The sequence below is a fragment of the Eubalaena glacialis genome, chromosome 6, assembly GCF_028564815.1.
Source record: "Eubalaena glacialis isolate mEubGla1 chromosome 6, mEubGla1.1.hap2.+ XY, whole genome shotgun sequence".
Lineage (NCBI taxonomy): Eukaryota > Metazoa > Chordata > Mammalia > Artiodactyla > Balaenidae > Eubalaena > Eubalaena glacialis.
In genome coordinates, this window is record NC_083721.1 from 93,416,378 (window position 1) to 93,433,365 (window position 16,988).

Genomic DNA, 16,988 nt, shown 5'->3' on the forward strand with positions numbered 1-16,988 from the left:
CAAATTTCATTCTATTCATATACAATACCAGCCCATATGTTTTATAATTCCATTTTTAATAGAGTGAGCAAAGCTTTAGCTCTTGGATGCTTAATGAATATTTGCACAGTGATTATAGAAAAATATATGCACTGCAATCTCTCTTGAATATTCAAGAACACATTATCTACTGCCCGCCCTTATGAATTAATTATTTAATTTGGCCAAATTAACCGTGCTTTGAAATTTTAAAAAACATATGTTTTAAAATATTCATTTAAAAAAATTCTGTCATTAAAATTATATCCATAGACCTGATAATGCCGCTTACATAATTTCTATTCTAGAATTCAGTATACCTGAAATTCATAAAAGTGTAAGTACAGTCAGCCCTCTGTATCTGTGGGATGCCCATGAATAGGGAAAGCTAAGGTAGTATGCCATTTTATATAAAGGACTTGAGCATCTGTGGATTTTGGTATCCACAAAGGGTCCTGGATCCCAAGGATACTGAGGGACATGTGTAATATCTAGATCTCACCCATTTCACTCCACTTCAACATCATATGTGCGTTAATTCTTAATACCTAAAGATTTTTATAGATAGTGCAAAAGGAGCCCAGGTGTTTAAAATCACTGCAATTAGTAAATAAATTACATGAAATGACTGTTTACCTAGAAAAATGTCTAAAAGCTAGGCTAGTATTAATTATAGGTAATCAGGATGATTTTTTCCCCTTACGTTTTATTCATTTAATCCAGTTACACACCTTTAACTTTTTTCATATGTAACTTTTGTCACTAGGAAACCTTTAGTAGATTTTTACAAAATATTTCAGAAACCAGTTCCAATTTGTGTATGAATCATATATGCACTATAAATAAAAATGCACAATAAATTTAAAATGTATATTAGTGACTTAAATAAATCATATTTATGACAATCCAATGATGAGTGTTTAAGGTATAAAATATGAGAGAATGGAGTTAGGAAAAAGAAGAAAATGGGCAATAAAGATAACAGGAATCAGCACATTTTCCTAAGTTAGAAAATTCTTAATAACAATCCAGTGCAGTAAACAGCCCAATTCTGTCCCATTAGTACTATCCCCAGATGGTTACATGAAGGCAGGGAAGAGCCAAAGGACATTTAGCCTCACTTATTCTCAATAGCAAAGAGACTACAGAGAGTTTTTCTGTTCTCCTTCGAGTGTTTTTAAGGCTACATACTTTTTTTATTATTAACGTAATATGTAGTTATTTTAGGAAATTTGGAAATTACAGACTAGCATCAGTGAGAAAATTTAAATTGCCTGTAATTCCAGAAGCTAAAGACAAATACTATTGCAGCTTGGTATATTTTCCTCCAGTCTTTTTTCTGTGCAAATGTACATGAATTTTAACCTACTTTGCACTGCACAGTGAGTACAGTTTGGCATTCTGCTTTTTCTCTTAACACACCAGACATTTCTGTATTTTAAATACCCTTTAAAAACACCATGTTTCAGAGCTACATAATACTCCATCATATGGCTTTACCATAATTTATTTAAAAGTCCTGCCATTGTAGGAATTTTGTTTTTTTCTAATTTTAAGTTTGCATATTTAATAATGAACATCATAATTTTGAATATTTATCTGTAGTTTTATCTACACCTCTGCTTTCCTTCTGTGAGATTTCTAAAATTAGATGTCTAGGTCAGAGGTATCAATTTTTTAAAGGCTATTAATGTATATTACCAAATTCTTTTCTCAAAAGATTGTACATATTTTTATTCAATTCTGCAGTTTATGAAGGTGGTTCCATTTCCACTTCTGGCTTTATGCTTCAAGAATGCGGTAATATCAGCCAAGTACAAACTGGTGAAGCATTTTAATTCCTTTATAATTTACTAGTCCAACATTCAGTTTAAATGCTATGAACTGAAAGGTTTCAAGAGGGCATTTCAAAATGTATTTACACTTACGTGAAGCTGCCTTTATTTTGCAGTTTAAAGAGCTGTGATTATCTTCACAAAATTTTACCACAATGCCACTTGACTCAGAGGTGTAGCTCCAGAAGAGAAAAAATAAAATTAGACAATGATGTCTTAGAAAGAGCACAAGATTCTGATTCACATAGACCTAATGAGATATGTAACTTTAGAAAACTATTTAACCCCATTTGACTCTGTTTCTTCAACACTAAAATGGGAGAAATATTTACTTTTCTGGGTTATAAAATTTGATGATAAATATATATCTCATCAGTTATTGAAAATGAAAAGGCTTGCTCATCACCCTTTCATAGTGAAGCTCACCAGAAACCAAATCCCACCTAAGCATATATTTATCACCTTTTAGTGTTTAATTCTTAAAATAGATGTTTGAGGATTATTAAATATGTAAAGAATGCTTCCCACATAAAAAAAAAAACAGCAAAAAAAGAGAACCAGGAGGAAACAGACTATGCAGAGAAATACTTCAACAAAATAAAATTAATATAGTGTACCATAAAACTAGAACAGGATATCATAAACTAGGAACAATCACAGAATAAAGGGTTCCTAAAACTTAGGAATATAATAATAAAAGACAAAATCAAGGAAACCACAAGAGACAAAAAGAAATGGAACGTTAACAGGGGTGAAGTCAGAGAATTAATCCAGGATAGCCAGCATTTTTTTTCAATAGGAGTTGCCAAAATAAAGAGGAAAGAAAAATCCCAATAATATAACAATACCAATAAGAAAATTACCAAGCTGAAAATTCAGTTTGAAAAGGCACACAGATGCTCACTAAAGAGACCAAAAATCTCCTAAGAAAAGAAGCACCTACCATTAGAATGGCCTCCGACTTCTCAACAGAAAGACTATAAGAAAGTAGAGGCTTCAGACTTCTGAGAGGAAGCAGCCTGTGATCACCCAAACTATCAATCAAGCAGGAGGGCAGAATAAAGACACATCTAGCTCATAAGGAGACAGAAGACTTTCCCAGGCACCCTTTCTCAGAAAGCCGTTGGAGGCAGAAATTAGATGTAGGTACCAAAGGGTCCTAATACAAAAAGTGGGAAAGAAACACTCCAGAATGACAGTTGTACTAGGCCTAGAAACAAAAGCCACAACTGATGCAGGAGGATGAAGGGGTACAACAGGAATATCTCCAGGCCAAAATCAGAAAAAGTTTAATGTAGCCAATCGTTTATGAGTTTCATCTGAATCTGTTCCCTTCTTTATTCCTAACCTTCTCTCTCTCATCAAGCTCAAGAGGAGTTTATTTTGTTGGTATTTCAGAACACTCTCTCATTTCTTTTAGATTCTTTGGTTTTTCTTGTATCCTAAGCTGAGGACTAAATTCTTTCTCGGGGCCTCTATTTGTCTTTAATAATGAAGCCATTCAAGGCCACACTTTTCTGAGAACAACAACAATAAAAAATCATTTAAAAATGTTACTGATGGCCATTTAATAGGTCTTTTATAGAATATTTGGGAACAAATAGTAACAGATATACAGAAAACTAAGCAAACAAAAAAAAGAAAGTATTAATGCTTAAAAATATATGAGAAAGGAAAAAAATCATAATATAAGTCTTGGTTCAAAGTAAGTGATATTCACTTATTATTACAAATGTGAAAACAATTTAATGAACAATTGTGATATAACCGTAATTTTTTTAAAAAGGGAGGATATTTTGGACGGCTGAGTGTGAGATCTTAGAAAAATTAATTCTCAACCAACAAAACAAGAAGTCAATAGATAGTATCAAGTATCTATAAATCAAGAAATAACTACTTAAGCATAGAGTTATCAGAAGAAAAAAATAGAAGAGTTGAAAATCACTGTCTCAGGAGCCGCCTGGAAAGAAATATTAGCAAGGTGCTACTTTAAAATTTTAAGCCTATATGAGGTTTAAACTATTATACTTATATAAAATGATGATTAATTTATTTAAATAACTTAATAAAAAGCACCCTAAATGTTTGTTCTTTTAGAAGGGAAAGTGAGAGAGGACAGAGAAAAAGGGTGAGAGAGGTAGAAGGAGAAGGAAAGAATGCAGGATCAGTAAAAGAGAAACTATATAGAGAGAGCAGACTACAAAACATCTCAGAAAGTAGCTTTCTTAAAATGTTTTTCATTAAATGTAAAAGAGGTAATCAAAGCAATTTAACCTGATTGCTAATTACTAACTCCAGAATGTGTTAATTGTTGTACCACATTTGTAAATAAGAAATAAGTATCAGGAAAATATGGCTTAATTACTGACACTGTATTTCTTCATTCACTCCCCCATCAGCACCCTAATTCAGCCTACTCCTCTTGTGCCTAGATGTCCACAACTCCCTCCCACCAACCATCCTGCTCTAGTCCCAGCTCAGGATCATTTCACAGAAGACCCTATCTTCATAATGGCACTCGCAGCTCAAGAACTTAAGTGCAGTCCACTGCCTCGGTGTAAAGCACTCTGCCTGGCTTTGAAGGCCCTACCTCTACCTCTCCTCACATCCAATAAGTTCCCAGGACACATCCTCTGTGCCAGTCACTAATGCCTACTTCTCGAACTGCCATTCTCCCTGATGTTAACTGCTAAACCACTGCCTTTATGGGTCATGCTGCTTGGTCACCCCCCTCCCCCCGAACAAAAAGTGTCTATTTACCTCTCTCATCTACCCAAATTCTCATGTGTCACAGTCTACCTCAAACCACAGTGCCCCTAAATTGCCTTCTCTGAGATGTCCCCAGCACACAGATTTAGGCCTTTTCTAATGACTCTTACAAATACTGCCTTCACCTCATAATTAGCACCTATTTAAATATGTTCCTATTCTCTATTTCTGTATTATATTTTCACTGCCTATTTTGTTTTCCTATAATTGTAAACAGTTCTGTATCAGGAAACATACTGAACTCCTCTATACTCTATAATAATTAAAATCATAAATGGAGCCTAGTAATGCTTTTTGATTGTTTAAAAATACGTATTTTACAGCATCCAGTGCATTTTCGCACACATGCCACATACTTAGGATATGTTGAATGGCTGATTGATTAACCCACTTTAAATGTACTAAATAAACACATTGCATTTTTACAGCTGTCAAATCCCTTGACTATTAACCTTTGTTATATATTTAACCATCGCCTTTCATCTTTCTGGGCTGAATCTGTGCTTTAGCTGTATCATCACACGTTTCAATTTTCTAATTTAGAAAAAAAATAAATCAGTATGTAAAAATTTTACAAAAGATGATTCAGATACATGGTGATCAAAAATAATCTGTTACCAGAATTCATCTATAAATTGTCTTTATAATAGGTATCTTACTTCATTCCCAATTAAAATTAAATGGCTTTAAAATTAAATGGAATGTGGAATGTGGCATGATAGGCATTGAGAGGAAAGAGCTTCTGAAAAGTTTTCTTTGAAATTCATGTTACCCAAATGTTAATATTTTAGGAATAAACATCCAGTAAGAGTTTGGAGGTAAAGAAGAGTGATACGGTAACAGAAAGAAATGTGAGAAAAGCTTTGGTTCTCCTGTGTGCAAAATCTTACTTCTAGTAAAAGGACTATGTGTCCCACCCAAAACTGTATTATTCCAGTTTTGAGGGATGTTTTGATTCTCCCCCTCCATCTTCATAAGGCAAAAAGTACATAAATGGGCTGCAGCTACAAAGAGAAAAAATTCTATCAAATTTTTCTTTAGAAAATTTCAAAATACCTATCATTTAGAAAACCCACGTGTAAAGTCCCTAGTCTCCAGACAACAGGTTGGCATAAGCCACACGATATTGCTGGGAAAAGGCTATGTCCTAAAATAAAAGAACTGTTTTTGTCTTAGTTCCTGGAAATTTGCAGAGCTATTTTAAAGAAAAAGAGAAGCCAAATTGGGCATGTTAGCATGAACAGACATCCAATAAACAGCAACAGAATGGAGGAAATTTACACCCCTTTGTTCAGACAATTAAAAACAATTAATGTTTTTCTCATCAACAAGCCAGCTTCAAATGCTGTGTGCAAAAATTCACAAGCAGTCGTCCTGCCAGTAGTATACTTGACTCCTTAGTCTTTATAGAAAACTGTTTTTTGTCTCACTTGCTCTGCAAGTTTTTTAACAATTGCCTTTGGTAACTTAAGGAGAGAATTTGGCACAGAGAATTTGTTAAAATATACATGAAAGCTGCCTGCCAAGGTAATGGTACAGAACAGGTGCTATCCAAGTCAGAAGGTGGACGCAAAAGAAGGAAACCAACAGAGGGAATAAGCACAGGAAGTGACCCCGAAACAAGGCAGCCGGCGCCTCATACTGTTCCCACCACCTGGCCCAGCCAGAGCCAGCCCTCTGCCAATTGTCCGGCCAGCAGTTGTATATTTACACATCCCAGTGGCAGGCCTGGCCACGTTGTCTGCCTTCCTTTTTTAAAAAATTTCTTTCTCTTACTAGACAAAAGCCTGTTTTGCGAACTTTTGATTCACTTTTTTACTCTAAATATATAAAGGAGTTAGTGGTGTTTCTGATTTGTTTGAGCTCTTGTTACAATAAAGAAAATAATCATTTTTGTCTTATTTGTTAGAAATCCCCTTTTGCCGTTAAAGGTGTTATTGAAGGATTTGGGGCTGATTTCTTTGGGCACTTTCTTACCTTAAAGAAAGTAATCAGGTTTTCATTTTACTTATTAGAAATTCATACTTGCTGTTAAAGACAGAGGGTCATGTTTTTGCTAAAGTCGTTTAGCAGTATGAGGACATTTAGAATGCCTCTATGGTTCAACTTTAATCTCTTCATTAGTATTATTTCACCTGGACCAGCTGTAACCTAGAGGCAGGGCTGTTAAACTGAGATCAGATACCAAGAGTTAGTTTAGATCAAGTGTTGACTTCGACGTGGGGAAGCAAGTTCCTACACTAAATGTTCCTAAAGTGAAGTCCTTAGTACTCAGTATGACTGTGTGTTATAGAACCCTAAGTAGTCAATTAGTAGGAGAGGAAACAAATATTTTTTTCCTCTACTCATTTTAGGTTCATTGTCTAGGTCCCTGTAAATTAGACTGACAAAAGACAGATTAACAAAAGAAAAACAAGTTCATTTACATGTGCATTGAGCATACACAAGGGAGAACTCAGAGATGAATACCTCAAAGGGATGGTTGGAATTTGGGGTCTATAGACCTAATTCACTAGGGGAAGGGGAAGGGGAGAAAGGGCACTTATAGAAAAACAAATGACATTTTGGAAAGATAAAAGGGACCTTAGAAGAACCAATGGGGGATATGTCAGTCTTGTGACAAAGTCTGTTTGGGTGTGATGAGAAGATTACAGTAGCTTTGCAGAAGAAGATTTAGTGACTTTTGAGATCTTTGGGGAGGCTCTGCTTTTAGGCAGATATGGGATTTCAGAAACTAAATGCATTCAGCTCAAAATCATTTTGATGCCCAATCCCAAAGTATTGACATATACACACTACTATATATAAAATAGATAACTAATAAGAACCTGCTATATAGCACAGGGAACTCTACTCAATACTCTGTAATGGCCTATATGGGAAAAGAATCTAAAAAAAAAAAAAAGTGGATATATGTATATGTATAACTGATTCACTTTGCTGTACACCTGAAACTAACAAAACATTGTAAATCAACTATACTCCAATCAAAATTTTTAAAAAATCAAAATATAAAAGAAATGAAAACTAGGGACAAAAAAATCATTTTGATGCCAAAGAAGCATATTTTGGGGTGGCATATCCTGATCCTTCACAACATTTCCAGTTCTTTTGCTCTCATTTCTGCCTCTTTTCTACTTTCATTAGACTTTCTTTAATTTGGCTATTCTTAACCTGTATTTTGAGTGATAGCAAGCCAGAGAAATGTCCATTTTTCCAAAACATTAGGCAGCATTTCTTTGAGAACTGCCTCTTCTTCACTTTGCAAAATGTTAACATTACCCTATGAACAACAGGTGACTCTAAGGTTGACAGATTCTGTGTGCAACTTGGTATTCTTGTTCATATTTTCCTTATTGCTATATATATATATATAGTTTAGGTTTTATATTTTTAAAAGTTATTTTCAGTTTGGAAAAATATATTTTAAATGTCCTAAAATTATCAAGTTTATTGAAACTTCCAGTTTGTGTCTATCCTTAGGTCACTAAAATATCACATGAGAGCTGATATCCTACTCTGTGTAGCCTTGGGTGGGTGCCTTAGTCCTTCCAGAATTTTATGTGGCCATACCAAAAAAAAAAAAATCACAGAAATGCTCCACGGGTTTCAAGCCCAATCTGGCAGCAAGGTGACCATAAGACAGCATATTTTAAAGGAATAACTCCAGAAAAGATGGTCAAAGTCTCCAGAATGGAGAACTTTACAATGGTTAGTTTTTTATAACTGAACCCAAAGTGTCCACACTATACAATAATATACACCAGTAAAGTAATTTTGTGATTTGTAAATCACCATATTTTTTAAAGACTCCTCATTAGTTTTTCTTACAAAACAAGTACACTTTATCTTCTTGATACATTACCTTACATGATTAATTTAATGATAGTTATCATCTCTTTCTCATTATAAAAGAAAGCTTTTATAATGTATATTGACTATATAATTTTCTAGAGTTAAAATAAATAAAACTTGGATATATTGGCTATTTCTTCTTTTGCTAAAAATCATTTTCTTCACTTATTCTTAGCTTTCTTCAAACCTTTTTTATGTCTTTGAAGAGCATTTATTGACATACATTTTTTCACTTATAAGTTGAAACATTATTGTTTATTTTAAAAATTGCATTTCATATTGATTTTGATGGAGTCCCCTTACTATGAATCTAAAAGTCAAGAGGAGATGCAGAAAGCAGTTTTGCCATTTGTGACAACTGATCACGGAAAGAGGAGTATATGGCTTTAAGTAGTCAGTCTCTGTGGGGACACTCTGTTGGGTCAATCTATCCATTCCCCAGATTTTACATTTGATCCTGTCATCCCACACCACAAACACCAAGAGCCTGCTATGTGCAAAATACTGCAACAGATCCTGGGAAAACAAGGTGCATCAGCCCAGGTCCTTGCTCACAAAGATGTTATAGTCTAGGAAATATATTCTATTTATGTAGGTGTGAAGGAGGAAGAATGGCCTGCCTGCCTGGGTATTAGATATAGGAAGCTGGCCCTGTGAGAATTTCATCAGCTTGGTTTGAAGAAAATGTTCAGTATCAGATGAAGTCTTTCCAGTTTAACTGCTACTGTTTACAGTTATATCTGAATTCCTTGATATAGTTCAGAAGGACATTCATGATGTGCCCCTTCCTGAATTCTTTAGGCACACCTCCCTATCTTAAACACTACACTTCAGACACCATAACTACTTTGTAACCAAAATTTATTATTTTTCCACCTTCCTCTGCCACATCCCTCCTTGAGCATTTATCTCTAGTCTGGCTTAGATGCCCACCTCATTTCTCACTTTGCACCCCATGCTTATCCCTACTGTTTTCACTCATCACACGATGGTGTACTTGCCTGTTCTTGACCGTTTGCCACTAGACTGTAAGCCCCTGAGAAATAGATACATATTCTTCACCATCATGTCCTCAGTGTAAAATGGCTCCCACTTAATAGGTGCTCAATAAATATTTGTTGCATGAATGAGTGAATTGCTTCAACTTCTATTTTTCAAGAGAAACAGAATATTCCTAATTGGTCCATTCCATTATCCTTCAAGTAGAAAGCTAAATAATCCCAAATGATCCATAATCTACAACTAATTATACTGATTAAAATCTCTTAAAGTATAATTATATGAAGATTTACTTTAATAATATCCACTGTAAAAGTAACAACTGTTAGCAATTTCTAATTAGTTGCTTTTTTTTCAAATCCATATTAACTTAGGATTCAAATATCACTGTGATACATTCACATAAGCTAATTCACATAGCTAATTCATATAGCACATGGCTCAGAGTAAGTGCTCACTAATGTCAGCATGATGGCAGTAGTGCTGGTGGACTGGTTTATGGTGATAGCAATAATGAATGTGTATCAGTAATGTTGTATATAAATCATATGAAAGACATATATCCAAGATAATATTATAAAGAAAGAGTGATAAAAAATTTGGACACCTATTTCAAAATACAGGAAAAGCATAATCATATATCTTCTTTTCAAGTAATTGTTATTAGAATTATTATTAGATTAAGTATGATAATAACAAACCATCATATTAGGGAAGAGAATGTGAATTATAATTGTATAATTTTACGATGCTCTGTAGGGCATGGAATTATTCTCTCTAACGTCCAAAAATGCAAGTAAACGATATTGACATTGAAATGTTTTTTGACAAAAACAGCAGTTACAGAGAGAAAGAGGGAAAAATGTTTTTATACTCTCTAACTGCTCAAACTGTTTTACAAATATTTATAAAAGGTCACCAATAGAGGGCTTACCTGGGGTCAAGTGAAAGAGGCCCTAAACCATCAAAAGCTATTTCCAATGTCCAGCTGGGAGATCTAAAACAGAGAATAACAAAGACAGTTTGTGACAAAGCTGACACACAGTATCCTGGAAGGAGTGAAATCAGTTGTGACATTTTTCATTTATTTGTAAATGCCTCTTTGGCAGTACACTCACTCAAAATGACAGTTGCTTCTTACCGAATAGGGGAGGTGATGGTAAAATAGAGGAATCCTGACAGTTGCTTTAATGAGATTCTGCATTAGGGCTATTCTAACACTTTCCCCCAACAAGGAGCCTGCCCTTCATTTTCAATATCATAACTCAGTAATTTGGAAAATGTTATCTCTGTGAAAACTCAACCAGTGAGTCCTTAATAGCCATCGCTCAGTTTATTTTCCTCTTACCTTTCAATTAGAAGAACACATTCTAAAGCAAGTAACTGAATAAATGTCAGCCATACAGACCAATTATGTCTCTTATTAAAAGAGTACTGTTTTTATTAGAAAACAGTAATATGGAGGGTGACTGAATAACTCAAGACACACTCTCCAGTAACTCAGTATTTGTTTGGAAATATCAGGGAGTATAATATAAGCTACATATTTAAAGGCTTTACTTTCTGTATTTTAATAAGTTCCTCTGGAAAAGGAAATTATTGCCAAGGTAGTTTCACTAGTCTTTAAAATTTGAGCAACTCCAAATTAAGCAGTCTTAATGAAGATTCCACGTCATTTCTTCATTGAATTATTCTTTGATCATATGTTAAGGGCTTGGTGCAAAGCAACTGGCCTAAGCCCATTTCTAAAAAAAAAATGTAAATTATACTGTGTAAGGAAAATGCAATCCAACTCAGGTCTAGCCCAGCACCTACCACCTATTAGTCAACCAATAGGTAGTTGCTGAACTGGTAAGTTGTACAAAATCAAATCTCTGTGCATAGCAAGATGCATTTTGGCATTTCACTGCATTATGGGTTCAAAGTCTAGATCCCAGAGAAAGGAACTAATTATGAGACCTCGGAGAAGTATCAAACTCTCTGGGTTCCAATATCCTTTTCTATGAAGTAGAGTTAGTACTACTTACTGCATGTGATTTCTGTAGTGATTAAACAAATGTTGGGGCAGGAATAAAGCACCTAGCACAGTTCGTGGCTCAAAATATGCCGTTAATAAAGGGTAGCTGTTATAATTATGAAGCTTTACTTTGACCAAAACAAATGACATCTGTCTCAAATAAAACAAGAACAAAAGCAGCAACAATAAATAAGTAAAAGGAGGAAACCGTGGCTGCAGGATACTAAAATAAGACCTTCAGTTCCATCTCTCTTCCAGTAACAGCCTCTTTGCAACTCAGTTCTCTCATCACAAAAGTGGGACTAACGTTCCTACCTTTACATAAAACCCCATCTCGGCTTGGCTATGAAGGCTGTCTGGGTATTTAAGTACCCCAAAATCATACGTTCTTGGAAAATGTGCAATGACTATGGCAGTGAGCATCATTTCACGTTGGCAAACTAACTGTGGTCTAAGATTTTGTGTTGGTAACCTTACCCTGCTGGCCGCTGATTAATTTTTAGGTACTGCTCAGCAGAGATGGAAAACTGCTTGAGCAGTTAAATGTGTGCAGACTCATGAAGGGTTTTGTTGCCTTATTCTATCCTCAGTTTACCTAGAGCAGTGGTTCTTAAACTTAGCTATACACTAAAATCACCAGGAGGATTTTTATAAAATGCTATTGATAATATCTATGTGCAACCCAGCACAATTAAATCAACATATTTTTTAAAAGCTCTCTAGGTAATTCTAACGTGCAGCTAGGGTTTAGAACCACTAGCTTAAAGTCTGATGCTTTGTTTCTCCAATAGACACTACTGGCTTCCTATACAAACCATTGTTTCCTCTTTTTTGCTAGGCAGAGCCCTGATTCATCTTAGGTGTCTTTTTTCCCCAAGCAACTCTGGGGAGGATGACTTATGCCCAGGTTCAGGCCAACCTGATTAGACTCAGCCAATCGTAGTGAACCCATTTCCTTCGCCAGGAATTGATTTAAGGGTATATATGTTATCCATATCTAGCCAACAATATGCAAGGAAACGTATTCTGGGGGCTTCTAGCAAAGTTTTCCACCCTCCTAACAAAATGCTTTTTCTTCTGCTGTTGTATATGGATATGATGCCTAGAACTGCTTTAGTCATCTTGACAGCATGGAGGAAGTTAATCTGAGGATATAGCTAACATCTTGAGAATGGCAGAGCAGAAGGGTAGAAACAGATTCTGTGACAATGTCATTCAGCTGCTGAATTAACTTGTCCCACTTCTGGAATTATGTAAAATAAATTCAAACATCATCAGAGCGCTTTGATTTACATAGCATCCCAAAAAAATATTAAACAAGAAAAAGCTATATCCCAAGCCTAAGTTTAGCTCAAAAATATCTTTCATTGTTTATATTTTGAAATCCTTATGAACTAAACCAATTGGTGAAAAATGTCAATTTTTCTTAAAAACTAAATAGTGTCAGTTTTACTTCAGTGGCTTTATAGCACTTAGTTTTACTAAGAAATAGTGTGTTGTAACAGACATAATAAATTTAATAGCAGATCCTATCATTCAAATATTTTTCAGAAGTACTAATCTGTTCTAATTTTTACATACACACATAATGTACAATATTAAATATATTTTTATACCATATGTACAAATACATGCATGTATTTGCTTTTTTAAGTTATTGCCAACCACATGGTGCCTAAAGTAGAGAAAATGAGTTTTTTAATATCTAACCACAATAATCCCATCATTTCCTAATAACTGTGTTTTTCCTTTTAATTGATTCTATATATAACTTGCATTCCTTGCAAGTAGTATGTCTTACTGTCAAAAGTCCATATTATAATTTTGCTTCCAAAATGTCCTCTCTTTTACTAGAGCAGTAATTTCCTGACTCAAAGAATACAAGGGCTATTTTGGAATGATGCTTTACTGTCAACCACACAGTTGGAATGAGATTAAAAGGAATTTGTTCCAAGATCTACTATGGAGTTTTAAAGTGGCACACACTGTAATCACCATGCTCCAATTTGCCACTTTAAAATCTGGTTACTTCCAAACTCTCTAAGTTCTTTTGTGTTGCTTTCTCTCTCTATCCCATCTGCAATTTCTGTATTATTTATTCAACAATAAAAAAATCACCAGCACTTTTGTGGGAAGGGAGGAAACTAGACTACCCTTGGCAGGTGGTATTTGCTAGATAAAGAAGACAGCAACATGTATTAGGAGTCTTAGCTTTTGGGAGCCAGCAGAGACGATCGGCCAGGGGAAAACAGGAAGTAGGGCTGGTGGAGAGCTCCGTGATGTGATCTCTTCCCACACAACCCACCAAATCTCCAACTAATTTACAAACTTACAACTGTCATGGTATGCTTAATGTGATGGATTTCTTGTGAAAGCCAATAGGGGATATAGTTTTGGTGCAGGACCAAGTGAGTTTAAAAAGCTGAAACTAAGTGGGTTCCATGAAGAAGGAGGAAAACAGTGCTGGGGAAAAAAAAAAAAGGCAGAAATTCTGAGAACATTCCCCTCCCCAGAACAGATCAGGGTGTGAAACGGGCACTTAAACCAATTTTCCCTCAGTAGTTTGGGAAACCTCAATGTATCTTTTATCTCCCTCATTATTCTATGAGCCCCTGAGACCAATGCTGCCTTTTACTCTTTGAATCACAACAGAACACAATAAATGAATTTGATTCAGGTGGGAGAGCTCCTCCAGAAAGGGTCTTCGGCCCTGCTACTACCAAATTTAGGCAAGCTCTGTATGCAACTTTCCTTTTCTACTCAAAATATTAATAAGACTGACTTCTCAATAGCACTAAGAACTTGGCAGAGCTGAAAATCTCATGGGTGACTTTAGTTCAGGGTCAAATCTGTATCTCTGGATCACTTATTGCTTTGTAGAGGACACAGGATTGCTTCCACCCCTCAAGCCCTGCTCTTAACACAGTTCCTGACAGCTACTACTACTTAATAAGAGTAAGAAAGAGTCTCAAAAGTGTAGTATGTTTTCCTGAACTTCATCTGGAGCTCCAAGTTCCATTTCTGGTATCTTTTCCTCTCTACAAAAGATGGGAGTTTCTAAAGTCATAGTAGTGGATCTGCACGCTCTAAAATATTATAGGTGCTGATGTCTGTCTTCAATCCTCCTCCTCCAAAGATAAGTACCTGACATCATCTCTGCAGGGACTTTCACAAAGTAGAGACATAATAAATGTCTGGTGCATTGAACTAAATTATAAATGAAGTACCTATTGTTTGCTCTCTTTTTATTTATGCTATAACTATCCTTAGATAATGAATTTATCTTTTGGAGCACTAAAATACAACCATTAGGATCAGATATTTTATTTCACAAGTACAAAAATCAACATTGGTCTTAAAAAGTTTTACAAATTTTTAAGAGGAATTTAATATTTTGAAGTTTATGTCTGGAGGCAAGCTCTTATTTCTTGTGAATTTCATTTCATTGATAGAAATATATGAGGTGTGTTAAGAACCACTGGTATTTCAATTGTAATTATTAAGGAAAATTGTATTACAATGCAGATAAGTAATCCTGAGGCCCAGCAGAGCAATAATGATTAACAACACGCTCTAGAGGGAGTATAAATTTTAATACTATCACTCATAAAATCCATGTTTCAAAGGTTACAAAACAGAATCAAGTTTACCAAAAAGCAAATAAACATTTTGCTTAGGGGTTTCTTGTTTTCATCTCTGATTTTTAAATAATCAGCATCATCTCCCCAGAGCAGGAAAACTATACCTACCTGCAAATGAACTATATGAAGTTCTAAAATCCTTACAGAGAATTCTCTCACTGGATTCTGCTCCTCGTAAATTCTATTACCAGTATTTATTCAAATTTACTTTTAAAAAGATAAGTGAGACTTCAGGGAGGTGGCCTTTACATGGATTTTATTTGCTGATGATAATGATGACAGACCATGCCTCTTTATAAGATGGGTTAGAGATTAATCTCACACTAATCAGAGTACTTTTTGAGAGCTGATCTCAATTCTGGACTCTAAACTAAGAGAAAACTAAAATAATACAAAAAATATGCAGAAAGTCATAGAAATGACTAAAAAGGCTAGAACTCAATGAGTAAAAGTTCAAGAGAATGTGATGAAAATCAGTGAAGAATATTGAGAAATGCAACATGCAAACAAACAAGGCCAAATAAACTCAAACATCAATAAATAGATTTTTAATGACACTATTTCATGATAGCCTGTTTGTTTAATGCTTTTTAATACCCATAATCTTACATCTTTTTTTCAAGTCACATGAACTATATAAGTCAATGTGTTTAACTTCAATTTCTTCAACAAATTAGTTAATAGTTTCACAAAATAAGGTGATCATACAAGATGAATCAGTTGTCCCATTCAATATTTTAATAGTCACATTTCCTATTTTCTATGTTTGTGATATTTTGTAATTTATAAAAGGCTATCCCTATAATTCTAAACATGCTATGGGAGTTTATAATCTAAAGGAAAGGAAAAGACTAACACATGAAACAGTAGCCATATTTAATCAATGCTATTGATGCTCTTAGGAAAACCTAGTGAGGAGAGTTAATCTTTCCTGCAGAGAAAGTAAGAAACATCAAGTTGGAATAAACTCTCATGTGTGTATTTAGCTCTGTCTACTTCAGGGATTGGCAAACTTTCTTCTGTAAAGGTCAATATCATAAATATTTTTGGCTTTGCTGAACATATGGTCTCTGTTGCAACTATTCAGTTTTGCTGTTCCAATGTGCAGAAGCCATAGACAGTATGTAAACAAATTTGCATGGTTGTGTATGTTCAAATAAAACTTTATTTTTGAAAACAGCTGGGGGGCATAACTTGACAATTCCCAGTCAAGTTCATCATTGAGAAGTTATGCATGCCATTTTCAATATGGAATAGAAAGCAAGAAAGGGACAGGCCAGGTAGAATTTTTTGTAGATACACCCTGGAATTCAGAACACCAAAAACACTTATATTTGAATGTAATTTCAATAAAATATGATGGATGATTTTATTGACCATTGTTCCACATTTTCCTTGAAAATTCCTCCCTCCATTAGGACAGATTCTTTAGAACCTGTCAACTAGATAAAGCTCTTCCTAAGCTTCCTGTAATTGAATTTCCTTGGCAACTTTAAGATGACAGTCTACATATCAAATTTTGACAATTAAAAGCTTAATTACATTTTTAAATAAAAATAAGACTTTTTTCTATCACTCAGATGTGCCCCAATTTTCTACTTTTCCTAGAAACCAGTATTTCACTACATCAGAAGGTAGAACAAAATTATTAAATAAGTACAAGTACCCTGAAGCATCATAGCAACTTACTCCTTTCACTCCATCCTCCATCATGAAATGTATCACAACACATTCAAAATTCTGAGCAGAAATGTTGTAATATGGCTCTCAATTATTTCAGTGATAAAACACTAATAAAAAATTTCAGTGTTACAAAATGCAATTGCTAAACACGAGCTAGCCATTTAAAAATTC

General features: G+C 34.6%; 1 protein-coding gene across 1 annotated transcript in view; it reads right to left on the minus strand.

Annotated features, from left to right (window-relative positions):
- NAALADL2 (N-acetylated alpha-linked acidic dipeptidase like 2) overlaps positions 1-16,988 on the minus strand; it is a 1,520,504-nt gene that overhangs the window by 1,404,593 nt on the left and 98,923 nt on the right. Inside the window, exon 2 of the mRNA XM_061193412.1 lies at positions 10,411-10,473. The gene's annotated coding sequence lies outside the window, so the exon portion shown is untranslated. The remainder of the gene's footprint in view (positions 1-10,410; positions 10,474-16,988) is intronic.